The sequence below is a fragment of the Nymphalis io genome, chromosome 13, assembly GCF_905147045.1.
Source record: "Nymphalis io chromosome 13, ilAglIoxx1.1, whole genome shotgun sequence".
Taxonomy (NCBI): Eukaryota; Metazoa; Arthropoda; class Insecta; order Lepidoptera; family Nymphalidae; genus Nymphalis; species Nymphalis io.
In genome coordinates, this window is record NC_065900.1 from 4,182,308 (window position 1) to 4,208,087 (window position 25,780).

The window sequence follows — 25,780 nt, forward strand, 5'->3', positions numbered from 1 at the left end:
AATAATCGTTGTGTGAGTTACGACCTCTGACATCTGATGTTACCATTTATATTCATATGTATATACATTTGAATATGTGAATATATAATGCGGTATTACTGATGTTTGAAAAAGTTTTCATTTGTGTTTATACGATTTTCATATAAAGTGAAGAAATTAAAAAGTCTGAGTACGTTATGAGTGCATACTACGCTAGTATGAGAATATAAATTCATAATACGGTTTGCGTTTATAAAAGCGTTGAATTTAATTTTATAAACGTGTATTTTTAATATACATGCAAAAAATAACAACCCGTCATCTTTATTTTGTAAAAGGAATCGCTTGTTTGAATAAATTTAGCAATCATAATTTTTTTTAAAGAATAATAGTAATACTCGTTTTTATGTGTTAGGCTTAGGTTAGCTTGTGTTTAGAGTGGAAACGACCATAGCCATTGCACTATTAACGCTTAGATTTGTTTATATAAATAATGTACATATGTTATATAATTTATATTCTACATCAAACAATACGTAACAAATTAATGAAATTTTTAACTCAATTTACAGTGAAAATACTCTTAAGATGATAATTACATAATATATATTTAATGTTTATTGGTAGAACCCAATAATCACCGCCTGGAGCCAACCTGTAGTCAAACAAAATTAATAAGAAAAATAATCTACGCACGTTACATTTAATAATCTTTTTTATTCAAATCAGTCAGTCTATATGTATATGTAGTGCTGAGTCTGGGCAATGGTATAGGTATAAAAACAGTTAACTCTGTTCAAATTTTCGTTAGCAGTTTTACTCGTTTTAAATTTATGACAGATTTTGAATAAACGCTAAACGAATTCGAGAATGAAAGGCGTCATTTTAAGCGGTAAATAATGGTAGTCCAATTCGGGGTCCGTACTTAATATGACCGCTTTTATACCGCCACATTAACTCGATGCTAAATGAACATCGTAAATTCAAGTCACAGGGAAAATTAATAATATGCGCCGCAGGTTCCGAATGAAATGTAAGAGAAATGAACAATTGTGGGGCGTATGAAACGCGATCCTTTCATAGCGCTCATTGCTGGAATACCAGCGGATATATAACGAAAAACTCTTTTACTTTAATTTTATAAGTCTTCATTTAAGTTCTGGTAAATATAAAAATTTACTCCTACTCAGTAAGTTAGCCGAGATGGCCTAGTGGTTAGAACACGTAAATCTTAACCGACGATCGTGGGTTCAAACCCGGGCAAGCACCACTGAATTTTCATGTGCTTAATTTGTGATTATAATTCATCTCGTGCTTGACGGTGAAGGAAAACATCGTGAGGAAACCTGCATGTGTCTAATTTCATTGAAATTATGCCACATATGTATTCTACCAACCCGCATTGGAGCAGCGTGGTGGAAAAGCACCAAACCTTCTCCTCAAAAGGGAGAGGAGGCCTTAGCCTAACAGTGGGACATTAACAGGCTGTTACTACAGTAAGTTAAGCCGATATAGCCCAGTGTTTTCGAACACTTGAATTTTAACCGAATATGGTATGTTCAAACCCGGATAAGCACCACTGAATCTTCATACGCTTAATTTGTGTTGATGATTTGATAAACAACTGCCCACAATCCCGCATTAATGCAGTGGTGGAATTGGCTTCTTTGGTCCAGCAGTGGGATATTTGAATTGCATTGCTTTACAGTAAGATTTGTAACCAACAAGATAACATAAGTCACTTGTACTTTAATCTTGTGCTGTAATCAAATATGATTTCTTGATAACTCGAACAGATTATGATATCTTATCGTTCGTATTTGTAAATGAAAAATCAAATCGTGTACCATTTAATAAAACATATTTTGTTCAGATTATGTTTAAGAGAAGCTTGAAGAGAGTTTCTGTTTCTATTTATACCTTAATTAATTCTCAGCATGTCTTAAACGTACAGGTTGGATTTATTGAAGTTGATGCAAAAATCTAGTAAAAAACAATCATTGAAAGTTACCTCACTACATACAGTCTACAAAATAGCTTCGAAAACGTAGAACCGTAATACAAATTTGTTTCTTATTGGAACCAATATAATCAAGGATAAGGCCTTATTAAATATTATAATGACTAGATCGAGAGAATGGGACAATTTTATTTTCGGTTAGCTCAAAATGGCTGACCAAAACTAATTATTATTATTTCAGAAGGATTTGCATAGATCAGTTTGCTTTGGCTACAATCCACAATACCTTCAATGACGTTTGGAGACTGCCCACAAAGGAGACATAAATTTAATTTACCAGACCGAGTTTAGAACTAAAACAATTCCAACTGCTTAGTTAGATATCTTCATTGACAACGTCAAGCTATGTAGATTTAGTTTCTCTGAACTTGTCTTATTAGACAAGGTCAGAGAATTTGTAAATTGATTCGATGATTTGAATATTATAGAGAAATGTTTACAATAGGAAACGAAATGTAAGAAAATAATAAAAGAAAAATAGTATCTAAAAATTTAAATCTGTTCAAGTAGCTATTTATTTTCTACTTAAATTAACATAAGCTTTTGTTGGAGGAGATAATCCAAAAGATCGTACTTCTATTAGTACTTAAAAAATAATAATACTCAGTACCAGTATAATACTAGTATTCTATTCAAGGAATTGTTTATTTTCTTCTTCAAATTAACATAAGCTTTTAATGGAGGAGATAATCCAAAGGATCGAACTTACAATTTTTATATACCTTTGAGCTATTAATGCCTTGGTATTGAATGATTACTGGAGTGTTAAAATTGCTTAAAAAGTGATCATTATTTTATGCAGTCGTAGATAACTAATAAAAGTGTAAATATATAAATAAAAAATTAAGGAGAAGGAAATTTTGATTTTCCAACATCCGATTTAAAAACATAACTTTGCTTTGCAACAGACAAAGCGCATTTGTTGAAAATTGCAAGATCTTTGAAACACTTTTGTAAGAAAACACCCAGTTTCTTAATTGCGCCAGTTCATAACGAGTCAACTACGGAAAGTTTAAACAATTTAAAACGGCTCTGTTGCTTCTGCAAGGATTAATTACTTTATTCTTTCCCTTATATTTATATATAAGCACACATATTGTATCATCATCAGCCAGACTTCAACTGCTGCTTAAAGTCTTTGGACGTGCCACTCTTCACTCTACTTCAACCAGTTTCGACCCGCGGCTTAAAAGAAAGGAAAAAATATAGCATGTAGAAATGATTTACGTAAAATTTGAATAAAATGAATAACGAAACTCGGATTGTGTTTTCTGTCTGTGCATGTTTCAGTTAAAACATTTGGACAAATGAAAGCTTTTTTCCGTGAAATACCACTAACAATTGGTTAAATGAAAATACGAACCGTTTCATTCGGACATATTGCCTGAGCAATTTAATTAATGGGTTTTTCAACTGCTTAGTTTTAGGTAAAGACTCATCGGTGTTTATAAATTTTATATTCCTCTCTCTTTTTTAAAGATTTTTAATCTTTTAGTCAAATTTGTGTCGAGATTTTGCGCTAAAAAAATACGGTCGCAAAATTTAAAAAATACACGCATCAAAACGTTTCACCATAAATCGCATTATAAAATTTATTATATATATATATATATATATATACTCGACTAATATATATATATATATACTCGACTAATATATATATATATATATATATATATTAGTCGAGTGTATAATGAGTGTATTAATCACTTCATATGTAATATGAAGTGATTTTTAGGATAGCAGTGCAGAACGGTCTGTATATCTATACGTTAGTTATAAACATTTTAATTTGATCAATATGATTTGCAAGTTTATGTAGGAATTAATTTAGAATAGTTAAAGAATGTTTGTGGCTTAAGGATATTACAAAACCTATGACTTTTTATGTGATTGCACTACTTTAAAATGAAAAGAACACTTTTAAGTTATTTCAAATAAAAAAATGTTATTGCATATAACCGTTATAGTTGAATAATTTGAAATACAATAAAAAATCTCGCATAGTTTCTTTTTCATTTTCATTCAGCTCTGAGGAGTTTATTGTTTGAGGTGACAATCAATCAGAAAAGTGCAACGCTTCTATAAAATAAAATCAATTTTATAAAGATTTTTATTTATTTTTTTATTAAATTTTGACAAATATTATTTTTATTATTTAGATACACAAAATGATTATATATAGCACCATATGTCGTACATATATAATACTCTCATAATTGTTTAACATAATCATTCCGCTTAAATTTTTGTATATTTACATAAATATGGTAGGTATTAATTTATATAAATTTTATATTTAATATATTTTGAGTTTGTTTGAAGTAATTATAATTCTAATTAAAGTTTCAAAATCCGTGATAGCCGTTATCAAGTATAATCAAACTTTGATATGATATTGTCAAAAACTAAATGTGTCATTCGATTATAGTGTAATTTAACAGAGATTTGTGAAATCAACACCGCTGGCCTGCGTACTGTTTAAAGTATTGCGGCTTTAAATAATCTTTTATAATTATGACGTGAAATTGGACAGGGGAATTTAAAAAATTATGCGTATCTCTTGTTGGATTATAATCTTATCTTATATCGTGATATGACATTTTTGAACAGTAACTGTGTTATTAGATCGGTGTGTCATCACACGTGCTTCGTTATCACGTCGTTTGTTTGACGAGGAATCTTTATTATGTTTACCGAGTGAGACTCGTGCTGTTTTCAATACAATGTTTGCACTTGTTTTGTAAGTTTCTGTGTATTATAATATGTCCGTGTGTATTCATTTTATTGCTCTTATTTACTAGTATAATGTTTGATTACTTACAACAGATTTGTGTTGAGTACGTAAAAAATAGTTTTTTTTACTGATCGCAGATTTAATCAGGATTTGTTTTCAATTGTAAGAAGGTTTGGTTTTTTAAAATATGATTAACGTTAGTAAGTTTGTTTTGTCAAATGCATTAATTAGAAGAAAAATTCCCAGTAAAATTCCGTTTTTTTTAAACTATCATTATTAATTTTTATTAAGTATTTAATATTTTGTGAACACGTTCAAAGCTGGGGAAACGCTTCCAATCCTCTAAGGACTGAGGTTCAGAGCTTACTCCACCACGCTGCTCCATTTGGGTGTTTGATGTATCCAACACGTAGCAGAATATTATCGACAAACGCAGAATTCCTCGCGACGTTTTCCGTTTTAGATTAATTATAACCACACATTGAACACATAAAAACTCAATGGTGCTTGCTCGGATTTGAACCCGCGATCCACAGTTAAGATTGACGTCTTTTATTCACTGAATAAGCTAGGTTCTTTTTTTCCATTCTAGAAAATTAAGTTTTATGATAACAACATGCAATTTTTCAATTTGTAATATTTTTCTTATCTTTACGATTTTAAGATAATGCCGCGGAATTTTATGAAATTATAACTTTGTCCGTGACTAATAAAAATGCTGTAAAATGATTGATGTTATTGTTGATTAATTTTTGAAATTAATTGAAAATAGCTAGTCACATTATAAGTGGAAACGGGTGACGATAGATATAGGAAGAGACAGGAACACAACCATACTAAGTATTTCTGTTTGGCGGTAGAATATCTGTTGAGTGGGTTATACCCACCCAGATGGACTTGCGCAAAGCCCTATTACCAAGTAAATTTATTTATAAGCTAACTTATAGCTGATATACAAAAAATTAACTTTTACATCATTCTCACTCATTATTTTAATTTACTTACAAATTACTAAATCAACAGATCACAGCACGGGTAGTGCTTTGTTCAACACTGAACCTCTTCTGATCTGTTGACATTTGTCGAGCCACGACGCACAACTGTGTTACAGAAGCGAAATTATATTCAATAATTATCTGTTTAAAAAACAAAAGCGGCTTTTAATAAAATTCTATCCCATATTTTTTCTCTGGGATGGTATTCTTTTTGGGACCAAACGGGAAGTATACCCTCAAAAACGATGTTTACAAATCGGTTCATAAATGAAGGAGTTCTGAGAATCTGAGGTAACGAATATAAAAAAAAATACAATTGATAACTTTCTATTTTTCGAAGTCGGTTAGATATCCTACAGATATTCATTATTATTTTTAATGTTGTGTGTTGATCCTCGTTATAAAATTTTACGATTGTGAATTTTACAAAAATAAACAACAATATTCGCCTGATAACGCAAATACGGTTGGTGAATTTTTTTAACTTTGTAATAACGTTAAAGTATTTGCAAAACCGAAATGTTTTGCTACAAAATCTAAAACTAATATGTATTTTTAATTTATTTGTAAAAGGAATTTATAATGTTCTACTCCATCTCTACTATTATTATAAATCTTAGTCTCTGTTATGCTTTCACGTCTGCACTTCAAGATATTTTGCATATAAGTTGTCAGGAGTACAGAAAAGGTATTAGGCTAACAACTCCCTCACACGTGCTTTGTTCAAACGCGGGCAAAGCTGCGGGCGGATAATATTATTATATAAATAATACTTAAGATCTAAGTAAGTATAATAACATAACTACATAATTTTGTTTATAATGTGCCGATTTGCTTGCCACTACTTTTCGCCCCGGCTTCGTCCGCGTGTTAGAAGGCGTCCTAACTAAGCAAGCACTTAGCTATAATCAAGTAGCATATATCCTTCCTTGGGTTTTAAATTTTCTTCAATATCAAATTTACTGGTGGTAGAGCTTTGTGCAAGCTCGTCTGGTTAGGTACCGCCCACTCATCAGATATTCTACCGCAAAACAGCAGTACTTGGTATTGTTGTGTTCCGGTTAGAAGGGTGAGTGAGCCAGTGTAATTACAGGCACGTGGGACATAACATCTTAGTTCCCAAGGTTGGTGGCGTATTGGTGATGTAAGCGATGGTTAACATTTCCCACATGCCAATGTCTATGGGCGTTGGTGACCACTTACCATATGCTCGTCCGCCTTCCTATTCTATAAAAAAAAAGTAACAGTAAAATCCGTTCAGTTGTTTAGCCGTGAAAGCGTGACATACAGACTGATAGACAGTGTTATTTTCGCATTTATAATTTTAGTATAGAAATATAGATGAATAAGAAATATAACGTCACAGAATCAGACACAGTGACATTGACCCAAAATACTTCTGGATTTCCAAGAAACGAAAATAGTGATTTTAACATTGGTTTTAAAACGTTATTTTTATTAGCGTAACCTATTTAATGCGTAATTAAAATATTTTAGACCTTCGACTAAAACGGTTCGCTCCCTGTTCCATTAAAATGCTATTGAGTTCTTTTAATAAGCAAGATGTGCTTATGATTTATGATAATGATAATAACTGATTCTGTTTAAATAGTATCAGTATTATTTTATGTTATGAACCGATATGGCTCAGTGGTTAGAATATGTGAATCACTACTGACGAGTACATGTTCAAACCCGGGCACCACTGAGGTCAATTTTATTTTGTTATAATTAGTCTAGTATTCGCTTGAGAAATAGACTGACAAAAATCTTGACCCAATGTGTATTCACCGACTTACATTGGGTCAGCATCAGGTGGAATAAGCTCTATTCAAGAGAACAGCAGGTCTTAGCCTATCTAATATGGACAATGTTAATGCCTATTAATAGATTCTTATTTTTTTAATATTATTAATATATGTATATAATTAATATATAGTAAGCCGAGATGGCCTAGTGGTTAGAACGCGTGAATCTTAACCGACGATCGTGGGGTCAAACCGGGCAAGCACCACTGAATTTCCATGTACTTAATTTGTGATTATAATTCATCTCGTGCTTGACGGTGAAGGAAAACATCGTGAGGAAACCTGCACGTGTCTAATTTCATTGAAATTATGCCACGTGTGTATTCTACCAACCCGCATTGGAGCAGCGTGATGTAATAAGTTCCACACCTTCTCCTCAAAAGGGAAAGGAGGCCTTAGCCCAGCAGTGGGACATTCATAAGCTGTTACTGTACTGTACATAATAAAAACTTACAGTGTATATTTTAAATCAAAACGGCATTTTTAATGTAGGACATTGAGTATTTCCTGTGACTGTGAATTCACTGGTACTTTTTACGCATATAAACCGGATGATTCTAGTTTGCAATTGTAATTCACCTTACAATTACGTAAAGTAATAATTAAATATTATTAATTGAATGTCCCGTTCACACATTATCGACATATAATGATCTCGCCTAGATCTAGAAACCACAGTAGAAACTAACAGCATTTGCAATTATCGGGTGACATATATACACCTATATATCTTGTTAAGATATTATGATCATTATATTAATAAGTTTAGTAGAAATAAATTTATAAATATATTTTTTTTATAGAATAGGAAGGCGGACGAGCATATGGGCCACCTGATGGTAAGTGGTCACGAACGCCCTTAGACATTGGCATTGTAAGAAATGTTAACCATCGCTTACATCACCAATGCGCCACCAACCTTGGGAACTAAGATGTTATGTCCCTTGTGCCTGTAATTACACTGGCTCACTCACCCTTCAAACCGGGACACAACAATACCAAGTACTGCTGTTTTGCGGTAGAATATCTGATGAGTGGATGGTACCTGCCCAGACGAGCTTGCATAAAGCTCTACCACCAGTAAGTAATTTATTCAAAGATTAATTTTAAAAGACAGTAATAGAGATGCCGATGCAATGAAATATAGAGCGTGTAACATATAGATCTGATAGATAATAATTAAGTGGGACTTTTAATAAAATTTAAAGTACGGGTTTAACATTATGAACACAATTATAAGCCTTAAAAAACCGCTTTTGGTATTAGTCACAATATTTTTGTTATTATAGTAATTTTATGGAGTTTCATTTAAGGTGCTTTAAAGCGCTTTACGTATATTACGGAAATTTATTTTTATTACACCTAAAACCATTAAAACAGAGATTAATCGTAACAATATCGTTATACAGCATAGAGAGCATTGATGTTTTGGCGATAGAACAATTGATGAAAGGTATCTACGGTCTATCCCAATGTGCATAAAGATCTACTCACGAAGTTATCTCATACCAACACATTTATTACTAAGTAATATAACGTCATATAATAATGTTATTCAGTAATTTAGTCGCTTCAAGTTTACGTTTGTCGTTTCATAACACTTAAAAGTAATAAGAACAATTTCATACTGCAAAAGTTTTAATTATATCGCTTTATGTACTTTGATATTCAACGTGGAATTGTGTCAAAATAATTAAATTTAAAATGTTGGGTCAAGTTAAACTTAAGTATTGTGTAATTGATGATGTCGAAACGATTGTTTCGTAACAAGACGATAATGTTTTTGTCAATAAATACAAACGTGAGTACGTACTCGTACGTAATTGAATAACTGACTGTGTGACTTAACCATACATGTTAAGGCTATTAAAATTTATGGTAATATATGAATAATACGTTGTTTAACTTTCTACTAAATTAAAAAAATATATAAAAATCTTTGATATAGGGCTTCTAGAAAAATTGTTATTCCAATTACATTGAAATTATAAAAATAAATGCCGAGATGACCCAGTAGAATACGTAAATATTAACCGAAGATTGCAAGTTCAATCCCGGGCAAGCATAATTGGATTTTTATGTGCTTAATTTGTGTTTATAATAATTCATCTCGTGCACAGGAAAACGTGAGGAACCCTGCATGTGTGGGGTAAAAAATCTTCCACATGTGTTCAAACTGCATTCGACTGGGTGGTAAAAAAAACTTCAAAACTTATTTTACTTTAGGTGACGTGATTAATATTTTTGTTTTAAAAGAAATATCATTGGTACCTAATGAAGTACGAAGTTTCCTGTTACTTAGTTCTTCACAATGTTTTCAAACGTAATACATTTTAATTGTATCTATTAAAATCTCGGAAAAGAAATCTTTTGTTATTATAATTTTATGGAGTTTCATTTTAAAAACTGTAATACTATGAAAGTTTTAAAATAGTTTTTTTTCGGTAGGGGATAGTACATATTTTTTAAATAATACATTAAAGTATTGATATAAGCAGCATAAACTACAAATATTCGCAAGATTAGTCATATGAAATAGGCTTTATATTAAGAGTTAGATTAAATACTTTCTAGGAACAAGAGAGAATATTTGTTTTATTTTATGTTTTTTTTGTATTATTATAGAACATAAAAAAATCGCTAAAAGGTAATGCTAATTCTATTTATATTTTAATACTTGTACATGACTCAAATGCTCAAACGACATTTTAAGATTTTATCTTATATGTAGAAATAAAAAATATATAATATATATTAATTATTTTATATTTTTTAAATTTCTACCAACCCGCATTGGAGCAGCGTGGTTGAATAAGCTCCAAACCTTCTCCTCAAAAGGGAGAGGAGGCCTTAGCCCAGCAGTGGGGACATTAACAGGCTGTTACTGTTACTGTTATATTAATAAAGAATTTAAGTCTGCTGTGAGAAAGCCTTCTGAATAGCGAGTAGAAAATTAACGACTAATTTTGAACGAGCACTCAGCCTAATTACAAATATTTAAGATAAAGATTTCATCTTACAAAGACAAAGTGCCAAGTCACATTTCAACCGAAATATTTGTATATTTTCTATGCCAATTTCGAATTAAGTATTAATTTCGGTCATATTTAGACACTAGAACCAATTGAGCTTGAATAATAAACAATATTTATCGACCTAACAAATTGAATATTTATGTTTGATTTGCTTTAAGTTTCCCAATACTCTCTTTGATGAAAATGAGTTTATTTTGTTAAATGTTCTTGGTTATGTATGTGTACACTAGCTGCCCGGCCCGACTTCGTACTTTGTACTGTAAAATTCGTACAAAGTTACACCTATTTGCCCATTCCGCTTAAAGTTGAAATTTCCAGAAATCTTTAATAGCGGATGTTTAAGTTATAAAATAAATGTATGTCCTGAATTTCAGCTTTCAGAATTCAGTAGTTTTATCTGTGCGTTAATAGTTAGTCAGGACAAACGACGACGATGTCAACGGGTATGTATAGATATGCGATGCTAGTGGCAGGGTTCACTGTTCGAGCTAACTGTAGCGTGTTCGTGAACGTTTTTGTTTTTTCTATTCGGGGCTATACATTTGTATGCATGTATTTTTTAATATACATAAACTAACAAAAGCCAACGATAGCTAGACTTCACTCGGATTCACTTAGTAGTTAATGTAACGCAATAGCTAACATGTCTGTAAGCCACATTCACGCTTGTTATAGCTAATTCAACGCAGCCGATACCGCAAAACATGCACATAATAAAGGGCTAATTGATAAGCTAGCCTAACTACGGAAATTGGTTATATGAATGGAATTAATTTTACTTGCAATATTATGGGATACGCAATCTCAGTGTTGTTTGGTGAATAATAAAATGGTATTATTGTTCAATGGTAGTAATGCTGGCTGGTGACAACAGAAATCAATTTAAATAAGTTGGAAAAAGAAAGAAAAGTTTTCTTATTAAATTAATAACTCTTTTTTATTTAATCTATGTTGTTACAATCATGAATAGACTTTAATATACTATATTATACTGTCACCAGCAGGAAAAGTATTTGCAAAGAAACCACTCATGCGGTTGCTTTGTTTAAAAATCTATTCAAGATTTGACCCACACATACACACATGTGAAATTGAAAAAAATCTTGTGAAAATACTAATCTTTTGATTAAGCTTATTTATAATGAAGATGATCATTTTCTGTATGCGTCTTTGCCCGCGTATGATGGGGGAGGTCAATGTCAATTTCTGTACCCGGACAACGTGCAATTCCATGTAATGGTGAGTTGCGTAGTTAAGATTTAAAAGCGTAACAAATAAACACACTCACTTTCGAATTTATAATATTAGTAAGAATGTTCAGCCTGTCAAGCCTGACGGGTTTCAGGGCAGATTATAATCCACAAATATATATATATATATATATATATATATATATATATATATATATATATATAAACACAGATACGTTATAAATGACAATATAATCTTGTCTTTTCCATTATATACTGGAAATTCTATCTTTTTTCTGATCTTTACAATGTATGTAATTGTGTCTAAATCGATCATTTTACGATAATTTATTATATAAAAACCTGAAAGGAATAAAAGTATAATGGAACCGTTTAGCGAGATAGGCCATAGTGAAAGCGATTTAGATGCTTCGCCATTTGACCTCCATTGCGATTCAAGAACATTCCCAAGAGTAATACAGCTTACAAACGGACAGAAAAGAACGGAGGCAAATATAAATTGTACGAAACATTCCCGTATTAATCAAACCAAATACGAATATAGTAGTATTTTTTTAAATTAATTTTAAGAATACACTGGCAAAAATTTTATACTCTATTGTAATGTTGTTATATTGTAATGATTTGTAGTCATCATCGTAGAAATATAAAATACTTTTTACTGAGTCAATGCTTGCTGCTCATCACGATATGTGAGGCGTTACGACTTTTGTGAACGTAGATGTATTGGCTTATTAACTATTTAAACCGGATTCTAGCAATACAGAGTATTTCTGATTAGCAGTAGAATACATGTTTATTATATGGTCCTTAAAAGGTTGTTTATACGGATTTTTTTAAAGCATAATTACATTTACAGTTTGTTTATTTGATCCTTTTTGTTAAAAAATCAACAACCAATCGTTGTCCACTGCTGAACATAGGCCTCTCCCAAGGTGCGCCAAAGCTCCCTGTCCTCCGCCTTCCGCATCCAGTTGGTGCCCGCCACCTTCTTAAGGTCGTCGGTCCACCTGGCTGGAGGGCGCCCTACGCTGCGCTTGCCGATTCGCGGTCTCCACTCTAGGACTCGTCTGCTCCAACGGCCATCGGTCCTACGACATACGTGACCAGCCCACTGCCATGTTAACATAATGCCTTGTTAACATAATGCCTTTTTGTTAACATAATTGTATTTTGATTAAATAAAGTGGTCGCCGTGACCGAAATGGATTATGAGATAATCGTCATAATTTTGATGAAACATAATGATTTTTAATTAAATGCAAACAACGTAAACATTTTTAGCCTGTTGTATTAATTTAACATAAAACTATCACTGTTTCGGAGTAGATCATAACGTTGGGTTATAGATATACATTAAATATAGTTTAAATAATTGTTTAAACTTTTAATTAAAGCAAAGAATAGATACCACTTTTACTAAACATTTTGTTCTGTGTTGCACGTATAAAATAACCACATACGAACTTCGCTTCTATACATTTATTTCGCTTAAGAATACTCGCCATCGCCATATTTTAATAGAATTTAAGACAAAACTGAATAAAACGTGACGAGAAAATATTGCAATTACTGCTCTAAACTAAACTCTTTTGACAGATTCGCTTTCCTTCTCACACAAGAGAGAGATGACAATATTTCTGTGGAATTCGTTTAGAGATTGTTAACAGTAGAATTGAAAACACAGAATCAAATATAACGTGCTCATTTATAGGTATTTCTATGAATGTATACTATCATTAATTAAATGCACGTAAAGTCTAATATTTAGAATTAATGAAGCTGCATTAATTATTACGACCATTTGCTTTAACATTATCTACATGCATTGCTATCTCCGATGTATTTATTATGAGATATATTACACAATTTATATATCACGTTATTTTATTTATAAACGGTTGTATAGGTGTAGTTAATGTATGTTTTTTTATTCTTATTTCGAATGTCAACTAGAAATCAGTGTTCCATACTTCCGCTATATCATTTATTGGTAAGGTGGTATAAAAATTAGAAAGCCATCCGAATGTCTTACCTGGGATTGGGTTTCGTGCGTTCAAATCTTGACAATAAAGTTGAGTTTTAATTTTTGTTGACATTGTCTCAACTCGTGGTCGGCTAACACAACTTCGTAATCACGTACAAACTACACGTGTCGGAAAAAAACTAAAACATGTTCTTACAATTCCTTCCATACATAATGTATCAACGTGGTTATTCAATTTTTTTTTAATGATTATGAAAAACAACACACAATATGAAGTGTGATGAAATAATATTATACTGGTAAGCGAATAAGCGATGGTTAACATTTCTTACAATGCAAATGTCTATGGACCGTTGGTGACTTATCATCAGGTGGCCCATCTGCTCGTCCGCCAACCTAACCAACCGATTCTATAAAAAAAATATTACCATTTTACGAATGACTTAATTATACTTCCTGAAATTAAATTTAAATATTTTTTATCTTTATTAAGACTTATTATTATTTATTTTTGTCTGTTATATTCAGTTATATATTATGTTATACATGCGACCTGCAAAAAAATAATTGTAATAAAAGATAATGATAAAATTCACCAAGAATAATTATTAAATTATCATAAAAAATAAATCTGTTACCGGGTCAAAGGTACAAAAAATCTTATCAAAGTTTAATAAGAAGATAATAATTATCAATTCTTTATCAAAACCTATTTATCAATTAGTGTAATTCGAATATGCAAACGTTTGATTGTGGCAAAGAAAAATCGGTCCAAATAACTAGAAAGTGAAAATTCGGCATAAATTAAACCTGTCATACGCAACGCTGACTACTGACGAAGAAGGGTAACCCGTTTTCGCGCCGTAAAAATTCTCAAGTATTTTTCGTGTTTGTTAATTAAATTAAGGAAAGGCTTCTTGGGATTTCAATAATATGACAAATATATATGTATAGAATTGTAGAAGATATAATGTCTATTTATATCATTTAAAGATTTTTTTAATGTAATTATAGTTTAATCATTGTATTAATTATGTTTAAAATACGAAAAAAAAAAGAACACATTTTTGTATTACAGTATTTTAGGTTAAGATAAATAGTGTTTTGTTTACAAATTTCGATAATAGTACTAATCGCTTATATGGTCTATTCAATAGAATTTTTCATTTCGTCATAGTTAATTTATTTGTTTTATTTTATTTCAGATCGTTTATAATATCTAAAGCCAGTAACAACAACAACAATACTCTCAATTGGTAAGTTTAAAAAAAAAGATTCTTTACACTTATCTTGACTTAATCGATCTTTTAATTTAAAGTATTAGTTACACGGGTAGTTACATATTCGTATTCGAATTAAACGGTTAAAACATTCATCATCATCATCATCCTTTTCTCGTCTACTGCTGCGCGCATAGGTCTCTCTAATGGCATGCCACTGAGCTCAATCTTCATCCGCTGCCAGAAAACATTCAAGACCAGTTTATAATGGCATGTATTTATTATCAGTTTTAGAGTTAATTTCTTTAATTACAATATCTTTATTATGTGAAGGTACTAAAATGTTTATCAAAAAAATGGTTTTAAGCGTTGTTTCTTATATAACTTTTGTCATACTTCTTTAGTACAAATATATTTGATATATATTTTTAGAAATGACGTAACAGTTAATGTTCCGCTGGATGGTCTCGCCTTTTGAATAGAACATTTGGAGCTCATTCAGAATATAATGCTCCAACACCGGTTGGGAGATTCACGTGTAGGTTTCTATCGTATATATGGAGGTTTTCTCACAAAATATTCCTCTACCGCCGATATTGATTATATAAATATGAACCACATAATAATTCAATTGTGCTGGCCCGAATTTCTACCCGCACCCTGGCCAAGGTTCCACGTGTTCTAGCCTCTGCCATCTCGCCGCTTTAAGACGTCACTGTCTTACGAAATAAAAAACAATAAACGATCATAAAAGCACGGGTTTCAAAGGAAAGCATTCATCATTTTTATTTACTGGTGGTAGGGCTTCGTACAAGCTCGTCTGGGTAGGTACCACTCAGACATCTGATATAGTACCGCAAAACAGTACTTGGTATTGTTATATTCCGGTTTGAAGTAAGACAGTTCCCAAGGTTGGTGGCGCATTGGCGAAATAAGCGATGGTTAACTTTTCTTACAATACCAATGTCTATGGGCGTTGGTGACCACTTACCATTAGGTGGCCCACATGCGCGTTCGCCTACCAAGTCTGTATATAAAAAAAATCATAGTCATTTTGAGTAGAAACAAATTGTCGCCATTAAATTGCCACCAATCAATTATAAAATAAAAATAAAAAAAAAACATTCCTATCGCTGGAATAAATAGAAAATCATCATTTCAAATTGGTTTTTGGGCTTATAAATGTCACAGACTTGCATAAAACCGCGTTACCTTTTATACATATAAACATAAACGAAGTATAAGATATAATTAATTCTGGGTGTCAGTTGTGCCAGACGCCATGTAGGCGACAACTGCCTAGTTAATAGTTACTGGAACTAGAACGAATTGAAGATTCATCGTTCAACCTACGCTTATTTTATTGCTATATTCAATAATATTTATAGAATCAATTGTTTGAGTATTTTGTATTTCGAAATGAAAAAAAAAAATTGAAACAATATTTTGAATATTCAACTCCTATCAGGTTTGTGTGACATACGAGCATGTATCTATGAATGTCAAAATGAAATGCGGGTTTTTGCTAACTTTTTGAGAAATTCAAATATCCTATACGTTTTTATATTGTTACTATCAAAACTCTGGCAGATGTTTTCTATATATATGTACCATATGGCCATAGATTCAACGGTATGGAAGCAATATTTTCAAGGAATATAATCAACATGTTTTTATATATATATATATATATAAATAATAGTTTTGTCAACGTTTACGATATAAATTTCCGGATTAATTTTCTTCCGACTTTGTAGACGTCATTAACATTATCTCATCAATCAAACTTAATGTAAACATAGAGTTCATAGATTTTAACCCCAAACTAAACCAGCATGACTTTAAGATTAATGTTATTCGACAAGAATTAAACAAAAATAATTTGTAATCTATAACATAAACCTGAAAAAGATATTTGAAAACAAGTGAGTCTTTTTTAATTCAAAATGATTTGAAAAGTTAAAAATAAAAAATCAAAAGAAATTTTTACATAACAGTTCGGAATCGTCAGTATTCTTTATTAGGTGCTGGCGCTTAATTTAAGCATGCAAATCTTACTTGTAGCTCATCAAGTCCTTCCGTTCTTGCCATTGTAGAAGGCCCATTATTCCATATGGTTTTGTAAAAAATTGGTACTGTTACTATGTCGTTAAGCATGTCGCGAACATAGCACATCCGTTTCCGAATGTCATAAAATATCCTCAAATCGTCGATGAGTACGTGTATCGCGATAAAACATACAGTCATATGATTTTTATTGTACTATAAATAATTGGCTAGTACTATGAACTTTATTTGTGATGAGTACCTAAATTATTAAGAAACAAAACAATAAACTAGGATCTATAGAGAATTTGTTTATCTTATGCTTTACAACTTTATCACTGGACAAGTTTTTCAGAAGGGAAGCCTAAACATAAATTAGTCATTTAAATTATCTTTTATTAAGTCATATACATGAAATTTATATTGTAGGATATGTGATAACAATTGAAAGGCTCTTTTGATCATCGTTATTCGCTAGCTTTTATCTGGAGTCTGCGCAGTTTGTTAAAACGCCGAAAGAAAGGGATTTGGCAGACTCTCTGTCCTATCGCTTGGCTCGCCAAATCTCCTTGAGAATGTCTTTGCTGGTGGAATGGTGTTTCGCCAATACACGGTTTTATGAAGTTTCAAGTGTTGATAGTGCTAATATATGTGCTAAATACAAAACAACATATTTATGTTGTTGATTTGTTTGGGTTAAGAGAGGATGGATGTATTTTACTATAATCTGTTAAAAATTACATGGATTATTATCGCATCAGGGTCATCAAACTTCAATAATGAATTATGTGGAAATTCCAAGTCAATAACAACGCAGTATAGAAGTATTTAGGTTGATAATAATCTGTATAAAAATCTGGAACAACGAAAGCGATAATAAAGGCGTTTTGTAATAGACTTCTCACTTTAAAATAAACATGACATTTGATTTTTTTGCAGGAAAAATCTATGTAAGCATCAAAGGGGTCTGATGACTATATAACTGAGAAGGCCTGTAAAAATCTGGAACGAACCTTTTGATTAAACTGTATTTTTTTGTACAATAAAATATTGCAGTAAAGTCATAATTAAATTTTCCCTTGTTCTCATTCCGTTCCAATGCTATAAGAAGAATAATTAACCTGATATTAAAACAATGAAATATAGTGCTCATAAAGTTGTACGTGCATTGCAGTGTCATAGCTTATAATTCGCGCTCTAATAAAAATGGGTTGCATTCAGTATTTGACAAAAGGAAACGACAACGCGTTTTGTATTCATAAAATTGCCATTCGTTAAACATGACAATTGAAATTATTGTAATTTTTTCAACGTTTTGATATTTTGTTATTTACAAAATGTAGTTGAGTTTTTTGTAGTTGACGTCAGAAAAAACGAATTCAAGCGTACGAAGCGAAGCGTTTTTTTCCAATGAGGAAATGACGTCATCAAGATAATGTAATAGGAATGAGACGGAATGATTATTCACTGAATTCATTATGGATTTTCACCAACCGATAACAACGATTAAGCATGTGTACCTAAGTAGCTTCCGATTTTATAAAATATCATAATAAAATATACAAATAATAATTATAATCCTAACAAATTGTCTATACCTTTTATTATTATTTATAATTCCTTTTCGATAAATTAAAAACATTACTAAATAATTCATTAGCAAAAGTAACTATAATTTTTATTTTTAAAACAAATATTGTAATTGTTGTGGCTACTTTAAAAAGCTTCACATGTTAGCTATTTTCACTAAATTGTTTTACGTTTGTCATTAAAACATGTAGTAGCTACTAGTGGTCCTTAAAATAAATAAATAAATAAAAATAAATAAATAAATAATATTTAATGATACGATGTTTGGTGTATAAGAAAAGATTTTATTTATAGTGTAGGACTGCGTTGTAGCTTATTAAGTAAAAATGCACATGTTTTTTTTACGACGATGATGAAGGTGTGAGCGAATTTGTGCAAGCCAATTTCATCGACGACTAATTGCGCAGAATATGTTATAGTGCACACTTGTGGAAATATGACACGACCGGAGTAAGTTTAGCCTCAGGACCAATGGCTTTACGAGGCGCGGGAGTGTAAACACTTCATACTGATATTGACAATTTCTTGACTGAAAAACTCAATAATTTTATATCCCATGAATTCAAAGACTGCAGTATTTTAGAGTATTTGAAACAAACACATGATAATATAGAAAATTGAATTTTATACCAGATTCAACGTGCTTTAACGTTATAAATTCATTCTCTATCAGATTTTAGAAGCGAATGTAGGTTAATGCTATAACGTCTTGAGATAGGCAGGTATATTGTAAATCAAAGGAAATAGCTCGATGTGATAAATTTGTATGTTGATCACGATCTACATTTTAGGCTATAGGGTGGGTAATAATGTTTTCAATTGAGATATCGCAACATTATCACGTATTTTTAATACGATATATTTTATTGAGATTTTAGAAAAATGTTAATTTATTTTCACCGATTGAAGCGTTTCCCAATAATACGAAACTATTTGTACCAATCTTGTTTAGATTTGCTTTTTACTCATTAACATAATTTTATCAAAGTAATTTAAAGATAATGTTATTTTTTCGTATTTTTTAAAATATCTTCGCATGTTCAAATTTTAAATATACTTGTCTTGAGTTGTTATTTTATTTTTATTTATTTTTATTATATTTGGGAAACAAACAGCACACACCACATATACTACACTTTTATTAGAGAGATTTTATTATTATTATTACGGATTGAAAAGTCTTTTACGCTTAAGATTTACGACTTTTTTCCATTCAATTTCAAATGTCAAAATTAGTCACTTGTATGGTGTGTGGTGTGTGTGGTGGTGGTGTGTATGGACTCTATAAGAATATTATGATTTGTGTGAAATATATGATGTGACGATTTCTTCTTGAGTTATAGTAATTGCTGTTGCATCAGCTGATCAATTGTGAATGATTGTCAATTTACATCAATTGGGAAGTTCTCCATTACAGTCGAGTGGAGTTGTTGACCGTTTTGTAATGTAAGATAAAAGTTGCAAGAAATCACAAGATATAACTTGAGATCATTTTTAAGGTTACCGTTACGATTCGCTTCTGGATATTACGCTTCAGATGTTTGAATAATAACATTTGTTCTTTGAGTTTATGTGAACTGAGACTTGTGTTACACATGTTGTCAATAGAAGAGAACTTAGTAAAAATATGTACCTTTTGCTTTTATACAACTTGGAAAAAAAAAGTGACATAAATCAACGAGGACTGTGTAAGGCGTCGCTATCTTTAGGACTGTTTAACATTCAAATATATGTATATTTTAACATATATTACATTTGTTTCTTTGTAGAAATACTTGTGTATTTGTACAATTTATAAATAATTTTATATCGATATATTCTCTCATGTTTTAAGTGATCAGAATATTCCTTCCTCAGATTTTAGAATAATACATTTTAAATAATCTTATTAACCTTCAAATTTCAGCTAATTGTCAAATAATTTTCATTTGAATGACCGCACAGGAGTTAAATGAATACTCGATTAAGTTAGTGAATTGTCGCTGTCCAACTTTTAAAAAGCGAATAAAAAATTAAAACAGAGTACGGAGCACGTACGTTGGTTTATAAATGACTTTCGAAGTAAGTTACTCTACTCAATTCGTGCTAGTGGTCGATAACCATTTTTTTTCGGGTGCTAAAATTCAACGACAGCGATTAATTCACTACCGTTGGGTCAGAATTTTATGTTTCACGCAGCTTGCCGTGGTCTTCGTGTCAATTAAGGAAAATAGGAGTCGACCGTTATTGGTTTCACTCACGTATCGGTAAAATGGCATTTGGGATATGGGAAGAAATTTTTTAGACATTAACTTGAAATGGCAATTTATTCTAAAGCTCCACGGAATTGAACTTTAAGAACGAGCTCATCATTGGCTAGCAGAAGTTGAAATTACTTTTGTCTCTCATAGTTCGACAGTACTTTTTGTTTTCTTTAAACTTTTATTTCTCATTTACTTTATTAGCCTTCAAAATCTATATATGCTTATATAAAATATGAATGCTATAAAGTACAGACGGGTCACAAGAGACGATTTTCAAAGTCACAAAGCTAAAGTTTGAGCCCTCTTAATTGCGATTACTTATAAGAGCATTAAATTGTCTTTTAACTCGAAAATATCTCGATCATTGACTTTATGTTCAGTTGCTGTCCTTTTATAAATAAAGACGTGATTTAATATTATCCTTGAAACTTTATACACCATTATAAAAAGATTAGTGAATGAACGTCCATGAAATATTTTTATCGATATACCGTACGGGTACACTTATTTATATGTACTGTAATCTATAATATTTCTACATTAGTTTTAAGAATGCATTCATTTAGACTTTATTTTATATTATAGTGTATTAAAATTTGAATGATATTTTAGCTCGTTTAGACTCGGTACAGTGCAAATATATAAATGATAATATATATCTTACCGATCGGTAAGAACGTGCCAATGCTATTATTAGCCCTATCATGGACCTTTGATTCAAATATCCAAATTATATTTAATTTTTGTATGTGTTTGTTACATCTACCTCAGCATTTTCATCTTATTCATATATTGTTAAAATATATACCATTATATTTCTATTAGATTTTATGCGAAATAATACTTTTATTCTTGAATTCCGAAAAAAACAAAACTCTTGTAAATAAAGCCTATATATCATGAAAATCATACTAGTTTATATTAGCTACTTTTTGTTTGCCAAACCTCAGTTAAAAAGTACGTACATAACGGGCGACAATTCACGGTTTGGTGTTGGTTGCCGTAATTCTATTTGGCCTGGTACGTCAAAATATTCTTGTTGATTTCAACAACAATTATTTAGTACTTGAATCTTTAATTACATTGTAACAAGGGTAAAGAATTAAAATTGTTATTATTATTTGAGGAACTTTTAAATAAGTAAGTAGAAGTACGGAGGAATAAACTGCAAACTTATAAGAAAGTCAACTCTATTCCTTAGCCTCCGATGCTTGTCCACAGCGAGTTCAGTCAAATTCTAAGATATCTTTTGATGTTACCGCCACCGGATTGTCGGCAAATGCAAACGAAAGATCGTTAGCATTCGCTAAACCGTCCGGACAAGATCAACGAAGGGCACCGAAACCCATTCGTTGGCGTTCCGGGCCAGTCTACACAGCAAAAGACGAACGAGGTTGTGACCTCAGTTTATTAAAATAATGATTAAAAATTCGATTTGCGTGACGATTTCATTTAGTCGTTCGCATGAATGCCGCTTTGTAATTGACAGCGGACCGCAATTTAAACAAATACGTCGGCGTTTTATTACTGACCTTGGCTCAAAAGTTATTTATATAATTACTCAGTGACTATGTTTTTCCGTTGATATATCGTTGTCGTAGATTTAAATTACTTGTAATGGGGAAGGAATTTATTATTAAGTGTAATGCATCATCCATAACAATGCAATTTGTTGTTTATGAACCTATCTTTATTTCTTGAGATTCTTTCTAATTAATATTTAATTGATAGGTTTTTATAAAGAGTAAGTATGATGAATTATGTTTGAATAACTAGTTGATCATAATAGGTATAAACATAACGGATCACTAATAATGAAAATATTTTCAGATTTATCTATATTTTATTTATGTTTATGGTTAAATTTCAAAGTTTGCGAGGTTACCTTACCCTGAATATATACCACAAGTTCTTCAAGAAATACCTCAGGTCTGGAAATTGAAAGGATTTATATAATATATTATATTTTTTAATTTTGTTGTTGAAAACTATAAATATAGTTATAGCTTTTATTTGAAACTGCCTAGAGGCGATCGCTTCATTCCCGATACGTGTTATCATCTTACAAATAGTCATTACTCTTAATTTTTACTATTGTTAATTTTTCAAAATTTAACGTTATTATTTTGTAAAAGTCTATACATTGTCAATGAAATACTAACTCTTTTACCAACTTTTTATTACTAAACTTAGAGTTACTACCGGTGGTAGGTTTGTTCTCCCTTTTAACCGCGGTAGCTACCACAATTACTAATTGCTGTATTCCGGTTTAAATTATTTTAAGGCAATAGTTGACTGAGCTTGAAATTACAGACAAAAGGTGCATATAACTTATTATGGCTTATACTTCTTGCAATGTTAGTTCTGTGGGCAAAGATGATCACTTAACATCACGTAACCTGAAGCACTAAATTTAAAAATGTATTAAAAAATATAAAAAAATAAACACATCTATAAGAATTAACATATATTATGGAACTTGTTTCAAAGAAATCCAATCCTTTATGTTTTAATCATTCTTTTATGTTACAAAAACAAAACGGATGCGATTCAATCGTACCGGATTGATTGAATTTATATATGCTATAGGTATACCAAGAATACAATCGCATTTAAAATTCGCTTCCTTTCAATAATATATAACGTATCCTTTAAAATATATTTTTACAAATGGAAAGCATAATCGCAAAGAGAACGCTTTGCCTTGAAGCCAAAGTGATTGAGCCTACAATCGACCCACACTTATCGCATTCGTGCTAGATTGCATTTACATAAGCTTTCAAAGGACTATGCACATGTTGGAAACTCGATCATTTTCATTTCAAATGCATTCGACATCCTTTCTTACAAAGCGGACGGGGATTAATAGATATCTTCACAAAAATATTGTATTATAAAAATGTGTATATGTAAAGTTTACTTCTGAGTGTTTGTTGAAATTTAGAAATTCTCCTAGTTCCTTTGTAGAATGTTATTAATGTTTGAAAAGGAATAGGCTAGGGTTTGCCAAAAATAGACGTTTCACGGCGATTTCAAGTTTTGGCACCGTTTCAACAAGATTTCACGATTTATAGATCGGGATATGTAAGCGCGGTCACCATTCAATATAACCTACATTTTATTATTTTAAAACGTTCGCAGAACGATTTTATAAAAACTTTACTCATTTCCTTTCGGTTTTAATTCACTCTTCCGTCTTAACTTAGATTGCATGGATTAAGAATAATGAAAAATGACGATTTGTTGCTCAAAAACTTCGCGAATAATACTTGTAAAGTAATTTATATTCAAGATCTAGTACGCGATTCAATCTCAAGACTTGAAAAGAAATTGTCACAAAGGAAATAATCGGTGCGCATGAAAGAACTATTTCTTTAGGTGTTTACATGTCATTAGTTATATTTGTATAGAATACTATTGAAGTATAAGCAAAATATTATGATAGACTATCTCTTTTGTTGGTTGTTCGCGTTGTTGAGCGGAAATTGAATTTTCGTGACAATTTTATAAATTTATTATTACTTTAACAAAAAAAAAATCTGCATAAAAATTCTTCTAACATAAGAATGATATGATTGGTAAATTTATTTATTTATTTGTCAAAACTTAACGTATATCATGACAGGACGAGGTCGTCCTATATCGATAATGCCCGATTTGATGATGTAAGATTTAGATGAATTATAAATCGACTTGGCGTATTCTTTTCCGACATATTTTAAACATTTCAACTGTTTGAGAATGACACTGTTTTAATCATAATGCATATTTACAATTTTAGTCAGATTAATGACAGATTAATGAATTAGCTGGTAATTCAAAAAAAACCTAGTAAATTCACTCCTGTCATTAGACCGAAATTTTATGAAAATCTAGAAATCATATTTAATTTCTATTTTTTTCTTCTCTTTGTTACGATGACAAATACTTATTTTTATATAAATTCATTAGAACCAAAACGTTCGTTTACGAATCTCATTAAATCAAGTTCGTATTAAGACAGTATTACTTAATTAAATTTTGAGCCTAGTTTCACAGCTGTTGACATATTAAAGTGAGGCCTTGAGGAAAATCCTCTAAATTCTCTTCGGGGATCACCTTATCTCACGATAAAACATAAAATCTCATAGATAGCTTACGAAACTTATCGGATTTTTGAAGATTTATTCTTTTCTAAACGAGGCTTCATATTGTTCGGTGAGACATCTGGCTTGGATGTTACTGTTCAACGCCTTAATGTTGTCTAGATAAGTTTTTATCAAGCTGGCCAACCTGATTTGTTTGCGCACAGAATGATTGATGTGTACTTTAAAATCCTTATTTATGTACCTTTATCTTAAACCTATTGAAAAGCCTTTTCAAACAGATTATCATTCTCAACAAAACTTCAGTTTAGTGTACATTTTTTTATATCATAATAATGCTGTTTCATTATTTCTATCCTTGAACTTTGTGATTGACTCGAATTACGCAAGCCTATAGTGAACTCAACAACATTGAATGACGTCATATTTTACGTAGCTTTGTTACGACAATCGAAGTATTTCATTTTTTTTAAATACATTCAACATACGGCTTGACTTAGTAAAATTTATATTGAAATGTATGTTTAACTTTATAGTTAAATGATCGATTATAAATTCGTTGTGAGTCATCGTTGGGACTTGATTCATTGATCTCTGATCGGGACAGAGTAACTAATCCATTTGATATATTATTTTCGGGTCGTAACTACGATCATAAGTTTTTTTTATAATTTTGCCCGACGTTCGATAGACTTGCACATGTGGACACGAGTCGTGGACAGCATACTGTAAGCTGTAATTTGCAACTTGAATATATTAAAATGGTTTACATTCATAAATACATTGCAAAAGTTTAAGCATAGACAAACTAAAATTACCATTGT

At 31.0% G+C, this 25,780-nt stretch overlaps 1 protein-coding gene across 2 annotated transcripts in view; it reads left to right on the forward strand.

Moving 5' to 3' along the window:
- The window catches only part of LOC126772796 (angiotensin-converting enzyme-like), a 102,481-nt gene that overhangs the window by 6,750 nt on the left and 69,951 nt on the right, over positions 1-25,780 (forward strand). The window contains exon 2 of one of the 2 annotated variants that reach the window (XM_050493377.1): positions 14,978-15,028. The exons of the other annotated variant lie outside the window; for it this stretch is intronic. The gene's annotated coding sequence lies outside the window, so the exon portion shown is untranslated. The remainder of the gene's footprint in view (positions 1-14,977; positions 15,029-25,780) is intronic. 2 annotated transcript variants of the gene reach the window in all.